The 23447-nt window shown below is 32.2% G+C and overlaps 1 pseudogene; it reads right to left on the reverse strand.

The window, feature by feature from the left end:
* Positions 1 to 11250: 11250 nt before the first annotated feature.
* Positions 11251 to 23447, reverse strand: part of LOC139888825 (cytochrome P450 85A1-like) — a 75633-nt pseudogene continuing 63436 nt past the window's right edge.

Raw genomic sequence — 23447 nt, forward strand, 5'->3', positions numbered from 1 at the left:
CGGAGATTATACAAGAAACTACCGAGAAGATCATCCAAATTCAACAACGGTTGAAAACCGCCCAAAGTCGACAAAAGAGCTACGCTGACATTAAAAGAAAAGATATAGAATTTGAAATTGGAGAGATGGTCATGCTTAAAGTTGCACCTTGGAAAGGCGTTGTTCGATTTGGTAAACGAGGGAAATTAAATCCAAGGTATATTGGACCATTCAAGATTATTGATCGTGTCGGACCAGTAGCTTACCGACTTGAGTTACCTCAACAACTCGCGGCTGTACATAACACTTTCCACGTCTCGAATTTGAAGAAATGTTTTGCTAAAGAAGATCTCACTATTCCGTTAGATGAAATCCAAATCAACGAAAAACTCCAATTCATCGAAGAACCCGTCGAAATAATGGATCGTGAGGTTAAATGACTTAAGCAAAACAAGATACCAATTGTTAAGGTTCGATGGAATGCTCGTAGAGGACCTGAGTTCACCTGGGAGTGTGAAGATCAGATGAAGAAGAAATACCCACATCTATTTCCAGAAGATTCGTCAACACCTTCAACAGCTTAAAATTTCGGGACGAAATTTATTTAACGGGTAGGTACTGTAGTGACCCGAACTTTTCCATGTTTATATATATTAATTGAGATTGATATTTACATGATTAAATGTTTCCAACATGTTAAGCAATCAAACTTGTTAAGACTTGATTAATTGAAATATGTTTCATATAGACAATTGACCACCCAAGTTGACCGGCGATTCACGAACGTTAAAACTTGTAAAAACGACATGACGATATATATATGGATATACATATGGTTAACATGCGATTATGATAAGTAAGTATCTCCATAAGTATATTAACAATGAGTTATATACATATAAACAAGACTACTAACTTAAGGATTTCGAAACGAGACATATATGTAACGATTATCGTTGTAACGACATTTAAATGTATATATATCATATTAAGATATATTAATATATCATAATATCATGATAATATAATAATTTAACATCTCATTAGATATAATAAACAATGGGTTAACAACATTAATTGAGATCGTTAACTTAAAGGTTTCAAAACAACACTTACATGTAACGACTAACGATGACTTAACGACTCAGCTAAAATGTATATACATGTAGTGTATTTAGATGTATTAAAATACTTTTGGAAGACTTCAAGACATATATCAAAACACTCATACTTAACGAAAATGGTTACAGTTACTTTCCCATTCTTTTCTTTCATCAAGAATTCTAGTCGTATTCTTACCCGTATTATATACAGCTTCAAAACATACTTACTATGGGTATATACCAATAGGAACTAGCATGGGATTCCACTCTTGATTATGTCATGTATGACTAATCAATTTTAACTTCTACCATGAGCTAGTCAACTAACTAGAACTCCTTTTAACCCCACTCACCACTCACCAATTACCACTCATCATTCACTCCATTTCACTTCCAATTCTCTTTCTAATTCTCTCTCAACACACACACACTATTATGAACGTATTTTTCCAGTAGTTAATCATCATCTTCATCAAAAATCACTTCAAGAATCAAGCTATAATCATCATAGGAAGAACACTTCAAGAACACTTCAAAAATCCCTTCAAGTTTACTAATTTACTTCCAAGCTTTCTAATCCATTCCAAGTAATCATCTAAGATCAAGAAACCTTTGTTATATACAGTAGGTTATCTTTCTTATTCAAGGTAATATTCATATTCAAACTTTGATTCAATTTCTATAACTATAAACTATCTTAATTCGAGTAAAAAATCTTACTTGAACTTGTTTTTGTGTCATGATCCTACTTCAAGAACTTTCAAGCCATCCAAGATCCTTTCAAGCTAGATCATTTCTTGTCACTTACAGTAGGTTTAACTACTAAACTTGAGGTAGTAATGATGTTCATAACATCATTCGATTCATATATATAAAACTATCTTATTCGAAGGTTTAAACTCGTAATCACTAGAACATAGTTTAGTTAATTCTAAACTTGTTCGCAAACAAAAGTTAATCCTTCTAACTTGACTTTTAAAATTAACTAAACACATGTTCTATATCTATATGATATGCTAACTTAATGATTTAAAACCTGGAAACACGAAAAACACCGTAAAACCGGATTTACGCCGTCGTAGTAACACCGCGGGCTGTTTTGGGTTAGTTAATTAAAAACTATGATAAACTTTGATTTAAAAGTTGTTATTCTGAGAAAATGATTTTTATTATGAACATGAAACTATATCCAAAAATTATGGTTAAACTCAAAGTGGAAGTATGTTTTCTAAAATGGTCATCTAGACGTCGTTCTTTCGACTGAAATGACTACCTTTACAAAAACGACTTGTAACTTATTTTTCTGACTATAAACCTATACTTTTTCTGTTTAGATTCATAAAATAGAGTTCAATATGAAACCATATCAATTTTATTCACTCAAATCGGATTTAAAATGAAGAAGTTATGGGTAAAACAAGATTGGATAATTTTTCTCATTTTAGCTACGTGAAAATTGGTAACAAATCTATTCCAACCATAACTTAATCAACTTGTATTGTATATTATGTAATCTTGAGATACCATAGACACGTATACAATGTTTCGACCTATCATGTCGACACATCTATATATATATTTCGGAACAACCATAGACACTCTATATGTGAATGTTGGAGTTAGCTATACAGGGTTGAGGTTGATTCCAAAATATATATAGTTTGAGTTGTGATCAATACTGAGATACGTATACACTGGGTCGTGGATTGATTCAAGATAATATTTATCGATTTATTTCTGTACATCTAACTGTGGACAACTAGTTGTAGGTTACTAACGAGGACAGCTGACTTAATAAACTTAAAACATCAAAATATATTAAAAGTGTTGTAAATATATTTTGAACATACTTTGATATATATGTATATATTGTTATAGGTTCGTGAATCAACCAGTGGCCAAGTCTTACTTCCCGACGAAGTAAAAATCTTTGAAAGTGAGTTATAGTCCCACTTTTGAAATCTAATATTTTTGGGATGAGAATACATGCAGGTTTTATAAATGATTTACAAAATAGACACAAGTACGTGAAACTACATTCTATGGTTGAATTATCGAAATCGAATATGCCCCTTTTTATTAAGTCTGGTAATCTAAGAATTAGGGAACAGACACCCTAATTGACGCGAATCCTAAAGATAGATCTATTGGGCCTAACAAACCCCATCCAAAGTACCGGATGCTTTAGTACTTCGAAATTTATATCATATCCGAAGGGTGTCCCGGAATGATGGGGATATTCTTATATATGCATCTTGTTAATGTCGGTTACCAGGTGTTCACCATATGAATGATTTTTATCTCTATGTATGGGATGTGTATTGAAATATGAAATCTTGTGGTCTATTGTTACGATTTGATATATATAGGTTAAACCTATAACTCACCAACATTTTTGTTGACGTTTAAAGCATGTTTATTCTCAGGTGAATATTAAGAGCTTCCGCTGTTGCATACTAAAATAAGGACAAGATTTGGAGTCCATGTTTGTATGATATTGTGTAAAAACTGCATTCAAGAAACTGATTTCGATGTAACATATTTTTATTGTAAACCATTATGTAATGGTGGTGTGTAAACAGGATATTTTAGATTATCATTATTTGATAATCTACGTAAAGCTTTTTAAACCTTCATTTATAAAATAAAGGTTATGGTTTGTTTTAAAAATGAATGCAGTCTTTGAAAAACGTCTCATATAGAGGTCAAAACCTCGCAACGAAATCAATTAATATGGAACGTTTTTAATCAACAAGAACGGGACATTTCATAGGGTGTCTGTTCCCTAATTCTTAGATTACCAGACTTAATAAAAAGGGGCATATTGAATTTCGATCATTCAACCATATAATGTAGTTTCAATTACTTGTGTCTATTTCGTAAAACAGTTATAAAAACAGCGCATGTATTCTCAGTCCCAAAAATATATATTGCAAAAGCATTTAAAAAGGGATTAATGAAACTCACGCATATAAATATTGTAAAACGGTTAATAAAGCATTTGCATGTATTCTCAGCCCAAAAGTGTAAAGAGTAAAAAGGGCAAATGAAACTCACGCATATAATTATTGTAAAACAGTTAATAAAACATTTGCATGTATTCTCAGCCCCAAAAATGTAAAGAGTAAAAGGGAAGTAATGAAAACTCACCATACTGTATTTTGTAGTAAAAATACATATAATGACATTGAACTAGTATAGGGTTTGCCTCGGATTCACGAACCTATATCAATTGTATATTTATTAATACATGTAATCGTAATTGAGCAAGTTTATATATATTATTATTGATAATATACTTGTTATATTATATGTTATATAGATATAGATAGTTTAATGTATTTAATTTATATATCTTATATAACTGTTATTTAGCATTCTTTGATATGTTAATAATAAAAATCTATATAAGGGTTTATATAAGATATCAATATATATTTATGTATTAATTGGTACATTTCATATTTATGTATATATATAGTTTAGTTAATATCATTTTAAATAATAAAAATATAGTGATATGTAATATTAATATTATTGCAGTGTATCTTTATATAAAAATATTTACTTGTAATAATACTAAAAATGATAAGAGTGATAGTCATCATTTTGATAGTAATGTTATTAATAATATTATTAATTTTAACCATGATAATCTTAATAAAGATATTAACTTTAAACATAATGTTAATTTTAGTAGAACAATAGTTTTAATAAAAATGATATATTCCCTTAATAATAAAATGACAATAGTAATAATAATAGCAGTGTTAATAATAATAATCAGATTTATCATAAACTTCATGTTTAGTTTCTAAATCCGTATCGATAATTCCTATATCTTAAAATTATAATCATATTCATAATCTTTGCCATATCAACTTTTATTATAAATTTCCTATTATAAATGTTATTAATATGTGTGTTAATAATAAGAACAATAATAATACTAATAATGATAATGTTAGTAATTATAGTACTAATAGTTTTTAACTGATAATATTAGTAATAATGATATCACTAATAATAATGATTATAATCTTATTAATCGCTTTACTACTAGTTATTATACTAATATTAATAATAATAATAATAATAATAATAATAATAATAATAATAATAATAATAATAATAATAATAATAATATTTATAATGCTTATAACTATGATACTAATAATAATAATAATATTTGTAACACTAATACTAACAATATTAACAATAACAATGACAATAATAATAATAATAATAATAATAATAATAATAATAATAATAATAATAATAATAATAATAATAATAATAATAATAATAATAATAATAATAATAATAATAATAATAATAATAATAATAATAATAATAATAATAATAATAATAAAATGGGAGTGTATACCCTTTCAAAAGCCATCTTAAAAAAGAGCTGTCCCGTACAAGACTTGAACCCATGACCTCTCGTTAACCCGAACCAACTCCTAACCATTCCACTGCCAACGTTTTTATGATATTTATTCGTTTCATATTATATAGAACCCGTATATATTTCTGTGTTCATACCCATCTTCTTCCTCACCATAAACGATTCCAAAACAAAATAAATTATAACCGCGAATTACACTATCGATTTAAGACTTATTATCTAACCCATAAACACTTATCTTGTGATAAATTGGTTTGAGAAAAAAAATTAAATAAATAAACCCAGCTCCTGTTCGTCGCAAGTGTTTACAAAAAAAAAACTTGATTTCGTAATTCATACAAATTTGGATAATTGTTATAAAATGAAACACGTTCTAAAACATCTATAGAAACTATTGGAATCATCCATTTAAATCGAATCAACATAGAAATCTTTAATTTGATGATGAACGATTGTTAACTTTTTGTTTTCAAAAACTTTGACTCGCAAATTCTCGCTTGATAGGAAGAATTGATACATGATATTTTACAGATAGTTTAAAAAAAAGTTCCTAACAAGACCTCATTAACACATTTTGAAATAAAAATCAAATTTGAGCTTTTCAATATTTTACACACGAACAGGACAGTTCATCTGTGTTCTTTTTTTTTTTTTAAACAAAATTCGATCATTGCAAGCTGTTAAAGTGGTTGTGAATTGGAAATTGGTACTGTGAAGTCAATTGATATTATTTTCAGATGCAACTGATCATTTTATCCTCATATGTGGTCGACAGAAATTAAAATCCAAAGAAGAAAGAAACAAAAACATTATAGAAATCAGATAGTGACAGTAAACAACTACGTACGATTAATACAGTTAGATTTAAAGACTTTAGGGATATAAACAAAATTTGATATAGTGTGATTGCTATGTGAAACAGAATCTGATCTTCCAAATCTATATATATATATATATATATATATATATATATATATATATATATATATATATATATATATATATATACATATATATATATATATATATATATATATATATGTTTTTTTTTATAAATGATATTAATAAGTAATGAATTTATAATTATAATTATATTAATAATAATTAAAATACTATTAATAATCATAAAATAATAATAAGGAATAATAGTTACAATAATAATACTAATAATAATAATAATAATATATATAATAACTTTATAGTAAGAATGATAACAATAATATTACTAATAATGCTATTAATAACACTACTTATATTAATATTAATAATAATTCTTAATAATAATGGTAATAATAATATATGATAATAATAATACTAATAATAATAATAACATAACAAATCAAATGTATCAATTTTTATATTATAATTATTTATAATATTAATACTACTAATACTAAATAATAGTGTATATAATAAAATAATATAACAACTAGATTTAACTTGTAATTACATTTAATATTACAATTTATTAATTTTTGTAATATCTAATAATTATATCATATATTATATGAATACATCTATTGCATATTTTAACATTTATATGTTTTATATATGTTTTAACATAATAATTGTTAATAGAATCATTTATATATATTTATCTTATATAGGTTCATAATAATATTATATATATTTTTATATATTCATTTTAATAACAACCTAATTATTCTGTTCATTATTTTACATTTTTAGTTTCAATTTGATTAAAGTATATTTTATTAATTCAAAATATCATATATACATTTTTATTTATATATATAATTACATATATTTATTTACAAACAATTGTTCGTGAATCATCGAGAATGATCAACAGGGTAATTGATTACATGTATATATAATTCCTAAACTTTTAAGACTCAATATTACAGACTTTGCTTACCGTGTCGGAAACATATAAAGATTAAAGTTTAAATTTGATCGGAAATTCCCGGGTCACTACAAGTTAAGGGTTACCTATGGTAGCCATCTTCTGAAGGATAGAGGTATGGTTTAGTAGGATTCGATAATTGCTCTGCTATCTGAGGAACAAATTAATCAAATTACTTAAGAGAAATTCTATAATAAGGTTTGTGAGCAGAATTGAACAACATATGATGTGGGTAAGTTAAAGAAAGAATTTAAGGAAATTAAAATGAGTGAAGAAATGACAATTGATGTGGTGATTGCTCAATATACAGAAATGTTGAGTTTCGTGCAGCAATGGGTGCCTCATGAACATGATAGAATACAAAATTTTGTGGGAATACTCTTTCCCAAATACAGAACAGTTGCAAGGTTTGCTACGTCACTGTAGTGGAAAGTACTATACCACCACCTAGTCAAACTGCTAGTCATTCTAGTTCAAGATCGAAGAAGTCTTTTGGGTATAAACAAAAAGGGAAACTGACTCAGAGTTGAACGCGGTCAAATCAAAAGGGATGGTGTTTTGGTTGTAAGTCATCACACACAGTCGATCCTTCTTCAGCAAATATAAGTAACTATGTTTCCCCCTTTAAGAGTTTGGGATTTCGATGTGTACAACACCAGCCACGACCTCTTGCAGGAGAGCCGTGGTGTTTTCATTCAGCAGTGACGTAATAGATTTTGAAAGAGGATCTTGAAGTTGGCAGTTGTCTTAGATGACCTGCATGAACTTTGTGCGTTCATGATAAATGATTGCCAAGAAGTGCAGTAAACCTTTCGGTTACTGGTTGTACCACAAATCACAAGGATACTCATTATTCATTTTAGTTAAAGTTATTCGAACTTTTAAAGCATTTAGAGCTTGATCAGCAGGGTGGCCAAGCCTGGAATGCCACAATTCCTTAGAACAACTAAGATTACTTATGTTAGAACTACTAACTATACCTTTTTCATTTCTAGAAAGAAGATATAAGCCACCACAATGACTACCAGTCAAAAGTGTTCCATGGACATCAAGTCCTGAATATAGCAGGCAATCTTATCAAAACTAACAAACAAATAGTTATCTTTAACCAAAAAAGAAACACATGACAAACTAACAAAGTAGTCTGGAACTACCACAACATCGTGCAAAGTTATGTTGTCAGACAACTTTAGATTTTCCAAATTTAGTTACTTTAGCTTTGCTTCCATTTGGGTGACCAACAGTGGGATTAAGATCACTAAAATCACTATATGACTCAAAATTCAAAATAGAATTGGTCATAGAAGATTAGCACCTGAGTCAATGATCTAACCATAATGCACATTATCAACAGTATCCCCAAAAAAAAAAAAATTAACACATTTTTTTTTGTTAATATTGGAGTTGTAAAACACATTGTAATTGACCAAATTACCTACAACACTTGCAGCAGCAGACTTTGATCCACTTGAATCATCAAGAAGACTCAAAAGTCTACTTATTTGCTCATTTCTTAAAGTAACATTAGTGGAAGAATAGGTTCCTTGATTTTCAATGATGCTATTACTCTTATTGATGCTGAGATAACACAGCATCCAGAGAGATAGGACTAAAAGAATAATATTGTTTAGGGGAGGACATCATACCAAAGTCGTACAACTAGGATCTCGATATGGGTTTATTCCATTTATCATTTCAGAATGAGATTCAAGTCGGGGATATGGTAGAATAGCCCAAAAAAAAAATAAAAGAAATAAAAGGTTGAGCTTTTTTAAATATAAAAATATCTGTAAGAGTCTACCTGTGTAACAAATTCAATCAGTGCTAACTTTCATTCACACCCCTCCATATGTCTTTCAGTGTCCTTATGCCACTGCAAGGCTGGCTAGTCATACACTTCACTAGTCACTTAAGATAATCTAAAAATGTATAAAGTAAAATAGAAAGTGTGTGTAAACAATAAGTAATGAATTGATTTCCTCTAATGTTATTATTATTACCAAAACCTTTTCTTGTTAGATTGGCAGGGTATCCTATTACTTCAAACATCAATCAACAGTGTGATTATTAATAACACACTTTGTACATTTTAAGTTCTCCCTTCTACTAGAATACCCAACCACCTCAAAACACCTTTCTATGGTATGATTGTTTCTCCCACACTTAGTACATTTTAAATCTTTATTACTCTATGTAGACTTATCTTTAAAAGTGTTAGAGAAAAAAGCAGAAGTCTCACCAGAGGACTTCTTTTCAGTTGAATGAGTCCCTCTGTGTGACTCCTCTCTAGAAATATGTAATAAAAAATGCAGTATTCACTTAAGTCGGTGAATCTCTGGTGAGAATATTGCTTCCAGTTGGTTGGTAAACATCATCCAACCCCATCAGATATTGCATTAGCTTTATTTTAAATTCTTTTGAGTCACAGCTATGAAGCTGAATCATGGTATCAGATTGTTTCCACAATGAATTGAGTTTATGATACGAGTCAGAAACAACATTACCATTTTGAGTTATAGAATTTATTTTTTGATACAAATTAAATCACAGAACCATCAAACTTATCATAGGTTTCTTTTAACTTAGCCCACACTTCAAATGCAATGTTAGAATAAATTTGACCATTATATAACTCCTCTGACATGGAACCAATAATCCACGACAATACAACAGCATTAAATCTATCCCACTGGTTCCAAAGAACCTCAATACCTTCATTTCTTTGAAAACTTCCATTTATAAAACCCATTTAGTTATATGTTTGTATATAAGTTCAATTAAACAAAGCCCGAGATTTGTAGTTTTCTGTACCTTTTAGTTTAACAGTGATTAAAGATGTAGTGCTTATATAACTTGGATGAAGGTAAAGAGGATCCCCAAAATCCAGTTTACTTATTTGAATAACATCACTACTAGATGAACTCTCATCATATTTAGCCATTTTTGCAACAACAAAACAAATAAAACAGAAAGCAATTAAAAAACACATTCAAATGCCTATAATATGCAGAAAAGAAAAGAACCCTAAAAGATAATCCAAGCAGTGATCCAGATTTGTGAATTCTCAAGGAAATTCACTCCCGGTCTTAATTAAGACCTTCTCTTTTACAAGAAAACTATTAGAACAACCTAGATAATCATACACGGATAGAGAATTAAAAAATAAAAGGAAAGATCTCACAAATTACTCCCTGGTGGGTATGAATGCTAAATATTGCAGCGGAAGATCACCAATTATTATGGAATAACCAAGAACAAACAAGAGAATCGGGATTTGAAGAAACCCTAATTTTTCTCTTACGAAAAAAAACCTTAGATTTGATAATCAAATCCCAGATCCAACCCAAACAAACGTGAACCTCTCCTAGAATCGACGCTCTGATACGATGTTTAAATTTACACATCAGCAGTTTTTTCGATTCAAACACAGATCAACGATGATTCAATCAAACTTTCAATACAATCAACAATTTAAAATAAAGGTAAATATTCTCAATCTTTCACGCTTACAGATTCATAAAACTATATTACTAAATATAGCTTGAAGATTTAACAAACTTATCACCAACAAGATGAAGATAATTCAAACCCTAATTGATAAACGATCAGTTTTCAGAAAGAGACCCAGAAAATAGTATGAATGAATGAATGATAAAATAAAATAAAATAACCTAAAAGCATATTTATTACAAAAGGAGTAAATAAAAAGTTTCACTCTCAACCCTTAATTTCGACAATAATACAAAACTGGTCCTTTGAATTAAGATTGAACCAAGTGCATCCCACAACTGTGATAACTAAATTAAACCTGATATCAAATACCTTATTCAGTTTAGACATTGCAAGTGATTCACACGGACTCAATTCCCTTCAACCAGCAACAAGAATAATCAACCAACAGCTTCAGCATGACTCTTTGACCAATCTGCAAAAATCTTAATCACACAAAAAGAACAAGTACAAAGCAATTAGAAAATTAGATTGACCTTTTTAACAATAAATTTAACCACGAGTAAATAAAATGCATCTTATAATGTAAACAAGCACAATTTAACATCTTAACAAAATTAAAAAGTTACTTTTTGTCATTTGAAGGATTTCAATAAATTCAGTATCCATAATATCCATGGATGTTTGATTCAAGGGCATATTTTCTCTTCTATTTCCTTTTTCTGTTTTCCTAAAATAACAATCAAAAGATGACTTATTTATACTTTTTAGTGATGTAAAGTCTTTTTGGGCTTATGTGTAGTCATATGACAACCACATTGCGGGACATCTTATAAAACTAGAACGATATGAAGAAGATTAGCATGACTAGGATGAAATACAAAAATTGAGATATGGTAAAAATAAATATTACAACCACATGAATGGATCAAATTATTAATCTACATAGTATAAAGAAACAAAAAAATCTTACAAAGCAATCATCATCAATATTCAAGATGTATTTCGTTTTTTAAACCATGTAACCAAAGCAACGAAAAGCGGAATCCTTGAATGAAATACAATAAGATTTTGAACCCATAATCTTACTAAATGGTTACGATTATAGAGCTAATAATCAAATACGTCGGGGACCTTAATTGTCTTAGATGGATCACCATCTTGCCTGCGGATTAAGCTTTGATTACATCCAAAACATTATTCAATCACATTATATCAAATGTTCTTTATTTTATCGTTTAAAACTATCTTCTTCTTATTTGATTGTTTATCATTCCGCCTCATGAGGATTTGTAACGACCCAACCCTCATTATAACAAAAACACGACACAAAAAAAAAACAAAAATCTGTGACTGCCCATCTGGACGGCTTCCAGAAATCGGGACGGCGTCCAGCACTTATAACTGGGACGGCGTCCAAGGATTTGGGACGGCGTCCCAATGAACTAAAACCTACTGATCAGTTTGCCTTTACTCGTGTGCGAAAAACCCGACTCCCGACACTTTTTAACGAAACCAATAATCACAACACATCAATATAAGTAAAACTAAGAGATTTCCACAATAAAACCGAGTTTACATCACCGGGCCCACAACGACCCGTTTTACAATTTCGTTCAAAAATATAAGTTTCGACCACAAAAGTTTAAATACCAAACGACATCTAGAGCATGGTGTTTGGGGTTAAACTACCCAAATCTTGGCCAAACTTTCCAAAATGCTAAAACCCCCGAGAGCCACTAGTCCAAACGAATACATTTGCCCTTATCCAAGCCGGATCCTAAAAAGGTAAACAACGAGAGGGTAAGCTAACGCTTAGTGAGTAGAATAGATATATACATGCATATAAAACTTACCTACTCGCGTCCACGATACCATATAACGCATACAATCGCATAACAACTCTTAACAAGGCTAGTATCATCAAACGTACAACTAGCAACCTCATTAGCATAAATAATCATAGTTATAATTAAATGCTACCATCAACAAACTATAACCCATGGATTAAAAAATTCTTCGCAAGGGAATGACTTCGCGAAACAAGTCATCGATGTTCATAACAACCGTTAGCTCCCAAACACGGCTATGGTATGCTAACCCCCGAGGTGTTCCAAAAACGGCTATGGCATCACCCCCAAGTGTTCCAAAAACGGCTATGGCATCACTTGATCAATGAGTGAGTAAAACACGGCTATTACTCACAATCATGTGCACAAACGCGGCTATGGGCAACAATTAATACGGACAACCACGTGGGAGTAAAACACGGCTATTACTCGCCACCCTATGCACAAACACGGCTATGTGCAAAATTATCAATTGGACAAAAAGGCTATGTCCCACAACTATGGTCACAAAAATGGCTAAGTGGCACCATTAACACGGGCACATAAATCATATACATACATACATAAAAATTCCACTCACCTTTGATGTCTTGGCAAGATTTCCAAATAACAACTTGTAACTTCAAAGCGAGTCACCTAACACAATTAATTCTCAATTAATACACATAACAAGTTGGACTTTCCACCAACTAACCTAACTAGTGCATTTATGACCCAAATGGGTATTTATGTTCAACCCTAACCCAAACCCTAACCATTTAACACTAATCAAGTAAGAAAATGGAGATTAGGACTTACCACCACTATCACCACGAAGCTAGTGACTAGATGAACAACTTTACAACGCGAGGTAAGACCCGAAAATAGCTTCTTCCTCCTTTGCTTGAGCTCTCTCACTCTAGGAATCACTCTCTCTCTCTATAATGAAGTGAAGAAGATAAGGTTGGTGTAAGTGGAGTAATGGCTCCACCAAAACTGATCTAGAGGCCTTCAATTCGTTCCAAGAGTGAAATACCAAAACGCCCTTTAAAAAAATATCTAAAAACCCAAACTGGCCCTTCAGTGCTTCTGGACGGCGTCCCGAAATCTGGACGGCGTCCCCTCTTTTGAACTTGGAGGGCGTCCCAATGGTTTGGACGGTGTCCCAAGTGCTGAACAAAACAGGATGTTACAACTCTCCCCCACTTGAACCGGATTGCGTCCTCGCAATCCACGCCGCATGACACGCAGGAAGATAAGCCAACACAAACTCTTCGGGTTCCCACGTAAACTCGGAACCTTTACTACGACTCCATTGGACTTTAAAAGTCCTCACCTCTTTGTTACGCAACATTTTCACCCTTTCATCAAGTATAGCAATCGATTCTTTGACATACTCCAACTTGTTGTTTAACTCGATCTCATCTAGTGGCATCCATGAAGAATCATCCGCAAGACACTTACGGATATGGGAAACATGAAATGTATTATGGATCCCCGCAAGTTCTTCGGGTAATTCCAACCGATAAGCAACTACACCAACACGAGCCAAAATCTTAAATGGCCCAATAAACCGAGGAGCTAACTTTCCCCGCTTTCGAAACCGAATAATACCTTTCCACGGCGAAACCTTAAGCATCACCATGTCACCTTCTTGAAACTCAATCGGTCGCCTACGTTTATCGACATAAGACTTTTGTCTATCTTGCGCCGCCTTTAAACGAGCCCGAATCATGTCGATCTTGCTATTCGTCTCCAATACCAAGTCGGTGCTCCCGACTTCCCTTTGTCCCACTTCACCCCAACAAATCGGTGTTCGACACCTCCTACCGTATAACATCTCATATGGTGGCATTCCAATACTAGAGTGAAAACTATTATTGTACGAGAATTCCACCAACGGTAAATGTTCATCCCAACAACCACCAAATTCAATAATACACGCACGTAACATATCTTCCAATGTTTGATTCGTACGTTCGGTTTGACCGTCCGTTTGAGGATGGTACGCCGTGCTCATATTCACCCTCGTACCCATATCTTCATGGAACTTTTCCCAAAATCGAGAAGTAAAACGCGTGTCCCGATCCGAAACAATAGACACGGGAACGCCATGTCTCGATATCACTTCTTTAATGAACATTTTCGCAAGCGCCTCCGATGTAATTGCTTCTCTAATAGGAAGAAACAATGCACTCTTCGTCAATCTATCAACGATCACCCAAATAGTATCAAATTGGGTTCTCGCCGTTTTCGGCAACTTGGTAATAGAATCCATGGTAATATGCTCCCACTTCCACATCGGAATTTCTAGCGGTTGCAACTTACCATACGGCTTTTGGTGTTCGGCTTTAACTTGCTAACACGTGAGGCATTGATCAACATACTTAACAACGTCGCGTTTCATGCCCGGCCACCAATAATCTTTCTTTAAATCATGGTACATCTTCGTCGCACCCGGATGTATGGAATACTTAGACTTGTGCGCCTCATCAAGAAGCACTTTTCGGAAATCACCCATCTTAGGCACCCACACTCTTTCTTGAAAAGACAATAAACCACGCAAACCCATCGTAATGAATTCTGATTGCCCCACAATTCGTTCCGTATGTTTGTTGTGAACGTAAGCCTCTATTTGAATCACACCAAGTTTTCCAAGAAAATCGTTAGTAATAATCATACGTAACAATCTCAATCGTAACCCGGGTGGTGACTCTTTCGGCTTAACGCATCCGCGACCACATTCGCTTTGCCCGGATGATAAACTATCTCACAATCATAATCCTTCACCACATCCATCCATCTACGTTGATGATAATTCAAATCCCGTTGATCAAAAAGATGTTTCAAACTCTTGTGATCCGAATAAATCGTGCACTTGACACCATACAAGTAATGGCGCCAAATTTTCAAAGCATGGACCACCGCCGCTAATTCGAGATCATGAGTCGGGTATTTCTTTTCATGTTCCTTTAATTGACGAGAGGCGTAAGCGATGACTTTACCTCGTTGCATTAGAACACACCCGAGCCTATTCAAAGAAGCATCACAATAGACCGTCATATCATCTACACCTTCCGGCAATACTAAGACCGGAGCTTTACACAATTTCTCTTTCAACAATTGAAAAGCGATTTCTTGCTCGTTCTCCCAATTGAATCTCGTATTCTTCCTTGTCAACTTAGTTAATGGCGAAGCAATCTTGGAAAAGTCATGGATAAACCGACGATAATAACCGGCCAATCCGAGAAAACTTCGGATTTCCGTAGGCGTAGTCGGTTGTCCCCAACTCTTCACCGTTTCTATCTTCCCCGGATCTACTTGAATACCATCCTTGTTCACAATATGGCCAAGGAATTGAACCTCCCTTAGCCAAAATTCACATTTTGAGAATTTAGCATACAACTTCTCTTTTCTCAACGTCTTCAATACTTCGCGCAAGTGGTGTTCATGTTCCGTCATGCTCTTAGAATAGACAAGAATATCGTCAATGAACACAATTATCGACTTGTCCAACATAGGTTGGCACACTCGGTTCATGAGATCCATGAATGTCGTCGGTGCATTCGTAAGACCAAAAGGCATAACCCCAAATTCAAAATGCCCGTAACGCGTTCGAAAGGCCGTTTTCTCAATATCTTCCTCACGGACCCGCATTTGGTGATAGCCGGACCGTATGTCGATCTTAGAGAAATATGTCGCACCTTGGTGTTGGTCAAACAAATCGTCAATCTGAGGCAATGGATAACAATTTTTGACTATCACCTTATTTAACTCCCGATAATCAATGCACATACGCATACTTCCATCCTTCTTTTTCACGAATAAAACCGGAGCACCCCATGGCGAAGCACTCGGTCGAATAAAACCCTTCTCAAGCAACTCTTGAATTTGATTCAACAATTCTTGCATTTCCGTTGGTGCTAAACGATAAGGAGTTTTAGCAATGGGAGTAGCTCCCGGAACCAACTCAATGCGAAATTCGACTTGTCTTTCCGCCGGAACACCCGGTAACTCATCCGGAAAAATATCTTCAAACTCACTTACCACCGGAATTTCACGAATGGGTGGTAGCTCATTACAAGTATCAACAACATGAGCAAGGAAAGCCATGCCACCGGTAACAACGAGACGACGTGCCCGTGTAAAAGTGCATATCGGCACCGGTCTCCTTCGTTTATCACCATGAATAATTAACTCTCCCCCACTTGGGGTCTTCACACGAATAGATTTTTCATGGCACGCAATATCGGCTCTATTAAGATCGAGCCAATCCATACCAACCACGATATCAAAATCACCCAACGTCATCGGAATGAGATCAATATTAAAGTTCTCGGAACCAAACACAACGTTACAATTTTTACACACATCAACCACTAGAACCGTCTTGCCATCCGCTATTTCAACTTCTACCGGACGACTTAACTTAGCTAACGGTTTATTAAGTTTAGGCACAAATTTTGGAGACACGAACGATAAATTTGCACCGCTATCAAATAGAATCCTTGCCGGATTAGAGTTAACCATGAAAGTACCTGAGACGACTTCGTTGGATTGTTTGGCTTCATCATTCGTCATCAAGTAGTTACGCCCCCTAGCCGACCCCGCCGCCTTCTCTAGCCTCTTTACTTGGTCGTTTGATAATTCGGGACATTCCGCCTTTCGGTGCCCCGTCTTTTGACAATTAAAGCACGTGACCGTCTTGATCAAGCAATCACGAGCGTAATGACCCGGCTTCCCACAACTATAACAAGTAGGCATAAAAGTATTCGAACCACCCTTCTTCATACTTCCGTCGCTTTCAGACACACCCTTGCTCTTCTTGTTGGAGTAACTAGGCGCTCCAAATTTTCTTTTGCTCGACCCATAACTAACCGGAACCAGACTCGGAGCTTGTGCTTCAAACCCTTTTGCCACCGCCAAAAGCTTAGCGAAAGTTTCAACATGATCGATACTAATTTTACCCTTTAAATCATCTCTAAGGGTTGCATGAAAGTCTTCCATTAGCATTTGATCATTTCCCTCATACTCAGGACAAAAACGCGCCTTGGCGAGGAAATTGGTTTTGAGAGTGTTTAGGTCCAAAGACCCTTGACGCATGTTCCTTAACTCGTTGCGCAATTTGGAAAGATCGGCTTGCGTACGATACTCAAGGAAAAAACTCCTTCTTGAAATCCGCCCAAAATAAACCTACAAAAGCCGCATCACCCACCATATCAATCTTGCCATTGAGCCAATCTTTACCATGGCCCCTTAACAAACTAGTAGCAAGCCTCGTTTTCTTCTCGGGTGGGCACTCGGTCGTGCGAAAACAACCTTCAACATCGAAAATCCAAGCCGCACTCTTCATGGGGTCGGGATCCCCGTGAAAGTGAGGAGGCTTAGTCGCCAAGAAGTTCTTATAGCTAAACTCCAACTCGCCCACATTTTGAGGTCTAGGAAACCTCCTTTCAACTTCTTCTTTAACGGCATTAGTCATCCGTTCTTGAATCATATCGACAATTTGTTCCGAAACCGACTCTTCGAATATTTGTTTAACCCTTCGTGAGAAAACCGAAACATAGTTTTCTAAAGCGGTCTCAATCTTGGTAGTCATCTCATCTTCCTCCACATGAGAGGGACCACCATTTCCCTTCGTATTCGTTCCGTTTCTCGTCTTCATTCTAAAGATTAAAAATGGATTAGACATCACCAACAATTTAATACACATATATACCTATGCATATGACCGCACACACACCACATCTAACTCGATACTTGTCGCACATCCTTGCTTGACTTAACTTGCAACCATAATAGTGGTCGCGACTCACTATTACGCTCACATGCCGTGCCATGCTTAAACGTGCCACAACCATCTTGCTCAATGTTCCGAAACAACAACACACGATTAGTAACATCATAAAATAGCATAGTTGTCCACTTATGCATCAAAGAACTAATCAAACCCCACACTGACCCGTAGTCCTACAAGTCCCGCATATAATTTCACAACACAAAAGTCTAAGTCTAGGCGCCTATCTCAAGTCACCTAAATCCCTTAGACCATGCTCTAATACCACTTGTAACGACCCAACCCTCATTATAACAAAAATACGACACACAAAAAAAAAATTATGTGACTGCCCATCTGGACGGCGTCCAGAAATCGGGACGGCGTCCAGCACTTATAACTGGGACGGCGTCCAAGGATTTGGGACGGCGTCCCAATGAACTAAAACCTACTGATCAGTTTGCCTTTACTCGTGTGCGAAAACCCGACTCCCGACACTTTTCAACGAAACCAATAATCACAACACATCAATATAAGTAAAACTAAGAGATTTCCACAATAAAACTGAGTTTACATCACCGGGCCCACAACGACCCGTTTTACAATTTCGTTCAAAAATATAAGTTTCGACCACAAAAGTTTAAATACCAAACGACATCTAGAGCAAGGTGTTTGGGGTTAAACTACCCAAATCTTGGCCGAACTTTCCAAAATGCTAAAACCCCCGAGGGCCACTAGTCCAAGCGAATACCTTTGCCCTTATCCAAGCCGGATCCTAAAAAGGTAAACAACGAGAGGGTAAGCTAACACTTAGTTAGTAGAATAGATATATACATGCATATAAAACTTACCTACTCGCGTCCACGATACCATATAACGCATACAATCGCATAACAACTCTTAACAAGGCTAGTATCATCAAACGTACAACTAGCAACCTTATTAGCATAAATAATCATATCAATAATTAAATGCTACCATCAACAAACTATAACCCATGGATTAACAAATTCTTCGCAAGGGAATGACTTCGCGAAACAAGTCATCGATGTTCATAACAACCGTTAGCTCCCAAACACGGCTATGGTATGCTAACCCCCGAGGTGTTCCAAAAACGGCTATGGCATCACCCCCAAGTGTTCCAAAAATGGCTATGGCATCACTTGATCAATGAGTGAGTAAAACACGGCTATTACTCACAATCATGTGCACAAACGCGGCTATGGGCAACAATTAATACGGACAACCACGTGGGAGTAAAACACGGCTATTACTCGCCACCCTATGCACAAACACGGCTATGTGCATAATTAACAATTGGACAAAAAGGCTATGTCCCACAACTATGGTCACAAAAATGGCTAAGTGGCACCATTAACACGGGCACATAAATCATATACATACATACAAAAAAATTCCACTCACCTTTGATGTCTTGGCAAGATTTCCAAATAACAACTTGTAACTTTAAAGCGAGTCACCTAACACAATTAATTCTCAATTAATACACATAACAAGTTGGATTTTCCACCAACTAACCTAACTAGTGCATTTATGACCTAAATGGGTATTTATGTTCAACCCTAACCCAAACCCTAACCATTTAACACTAATCAAGTAAGAAAATGGAGATTAGGACTTACCACCACTATCACCACGAAGCTAGTGACTAGATGAACAACTTTAAAACGCGAGGTAAGACCCGAAAATAGCTTCTTCCTCCTTTGCTTGAGCTCTCTCACTCTAGGAATCACTCTCTCTCTCTCTCTCTCTATAATGAAGTGAAGAATATAAGGTTGGTGTAAGTGGAGTATGGCTCCACCAAAACTGATCTAGAGGCCTTCAATTCGTTCCAAGAGTGAAAATACCAAAATGCCCTTTAAAAAATATCTAAAACCCCAAACTGGCCCGTCAGTGCTTCTGGACGGCGTCCCGAAATCTGGACGGCGTCCCCTCTTTTGAACTTGGACGGCATCCCAATGGTTTGGACGGCATCCCAAGTGCTGAACAAAACAGGATGTTACAGGATTAGCTTCAATCCTCTCAACATTAGTTAATCATCAATCAACCATTGTGTGATGACCCGGAAATTTTCGACCAAATTTAAACTTAATCTTTATATGTTTCCGATACGATAAGCAAAGGCTGTATTGTAGAGTCTAAATAGTTCTTGAACTGTTTACCTAAATTCATTTTTACCTTTGACTATTCACGACGATTCACGAACAATTGTTTGTAAATATATATAAATGTAAATATATCTAATAATGTGAAATAATAAAATACAACTGAAATATTAGAATTAAATAGTATATTATATTAGATAATAAAGTTCTATGTATATATATATATATATATATATATATATATATATATATATATATATATATATATATATATATATATATATATATATATATATATATATATATATATAACATATATTGATATATATGATTCTTAACCATAATTACTATAATATGTATATTCTAAGGGATAGAAATTAACTATTAAATTTATGTTATTATTAAATATCACATAGTTAAAAATAGGTAATATATTAAATTGAATTTATAAGTTAAAATAATTGTTATAGAATTATAATTATTGATAATAATATTATCATTAATAATAGTGATATTATTATAAATAATATTTTTATTATGAATAATGTTAATATTATCATTTTCATAATTAATACCATTATTATTATTATTATTATTATTATTATTATTATTATTATTATTATTATTATTATTATTATTATTATTATTATTATAAATTCAATTATTATTATTATTATTATTATTATTATTATTATTATTATTATTATTATTATTATTATTATTATTATTATTATTAGTGTTATAAATTGTATTATTTCAATATATATATAACATATAAATATGAATTGGTTATATATGTATAAATTTGATATATTATTACTACTTATATCATTATTATCATATGATTAGTATTAATATTATTATTACCAATAATAATATTATTGTTATCATATACATAATTATTAATATTATGATTACTTATTATTACTATTATTATTATTTTATGTTATTATTATTAATATTGTACTATTATTATTTTTATGTTATTAGTATTATTTTATTTTCGGTATTTATAATTCATAATATTAAAAGTATTAATATTATTAATATTTATTAAATACTAAGATTTATATATAAAGTCAGATGTATAAAATCAGATATACAATGCAGATACATGTTTATACACGTGTATATAGGATCACTATCTGATTCTTTTTTATATTTTTTTTCTTCGAGTTTCTGTTTTCCCTTGTTTACTTTGTTGACAATTAACACCGCTACAAACAATTCAATGTCACAGAGTTGTTGAAAATTCGTTCAAATGTCCTCCATCATTATATATGATATTGTATAGCTGTTACTAGTGGAAGAGAAAAACAGAAATTTATGAAAAATATTCTCGCTACCTCTGTTCGTATATACTTTTTACCACAGACTCAAATTCGAACAAGTTTTCAAAATCCATTAATACCATTGTGTTAGAAACCTTCTGAATGATCTTTCTGTAAATTTTCAAGAGTCAATTCTTTGTTTTGATCGAGAATTGTAGAGTCAAAGATTATTTATAAAAAAAATCAACTTTTGTTCTAAGATCAAATTGAGAAATTTCGTGACGTTTCTGTTGAATTTGATGATTGAAAACGTTTTGATGAATCATTTGAAACACAATTTGTATTATAAACTTTGTCCAAAACGTTTCCATAATCTTAATCATTTTTTTTGAAGCCGTGACTACAACAGCGGTTTTCATTTTTTTTATATTTTTTTTTATTTCAATTTATTCAAGAACAATATAGGTTGATAATACTTCGGTTGAAGGTTCAAAAACAAAACATAGTACTTGTTGTGGTTAAATTGATTAAACTCTGATCAAATTGATTTCAAGGAAGAAGATGAAGAATTAGATAACAGTTAGATATAGTTTAGAAAAATATCATATAGGTATAAAATCAGAAAGACAAACGCAGCTGAATGGTCAAGAGGTGGTGTTGGGTTTCAAGAGGTCTCGGATTCGATCCTTGCTAGGTGCAACTAATTTTTTTAAAGGAATTCTAAGGTAGTTACTAATATCAAAATTTTTATTATTATTATTATTATTATTATTATTATTATTATTATTATTATTATTATTATTATTATTATTATTATTATTATTATTATTATTTTCATTCTCATTATTATATTTATGATTATTATTAGTATCATTTTATGAAAAATCATTAAGTATTACTAATGTTATTATTAGTATTATTCATATCAATATAAGAATTATTATGATTATGATTATTATTACTATTGTTATTATAAAAATAGTACAAACTATTATTACTATGATTAATAGTAGTATTAGTATCATTGTAGATTTATTATTATTATTATTATTATTATTAACAAAATTATTAGAATTAACATTATCATTAATAATAAGATTGTTATAGCTATTATTATTAAGTATTATGTACTAATGTCAAAAATTATTATTTTCACTACCATTGTTACTACATTATTCATTTTATCAAAAACTACTAATATTATCATTATGAGATTTATAATCAAAAACTATCATCAATATTATTATTAACAAAAATTATTAACTTTAATATTGTTATTAGTAACATTAGGTATTATCATTATTATTATTTTAATCACTAATAATAATATTTTAGTATTAATATAATTATTATTATAACAAATAAATAGTATATATACATGTAAAATAGTTAACACATATAACATAACAAAATTAATATTCTAACATACAAAATAAATACATAAAACATATATATATATATATATATATATATATATATATATATATATATATATATATATATATATATATATATATATATATATATATATATATATATATATATATATATGATATAAAAATGATATAACTAATAAATTAAAATATATATATATATATATATATATATATATATATATATATATATATATATATA

This window comes from Rutidosis leptorrhynchoides, chromosome 2 (genome assembly GCF_046630445.1).
Source record: "Rutidosis leptorrhynchoides isolate AG116_Rl617_1_P2 chromosome 2, CSIRO_AGI_Rlap_v1, whole genome shotgun sequence".
Lineage (NCBI taxonomy): Eukaryota > Viridiplantae > Streptophyta > Magnoliopsida > Asterales > Asteraceae > Rutidosis > Rutidosis leptorrhynchoides.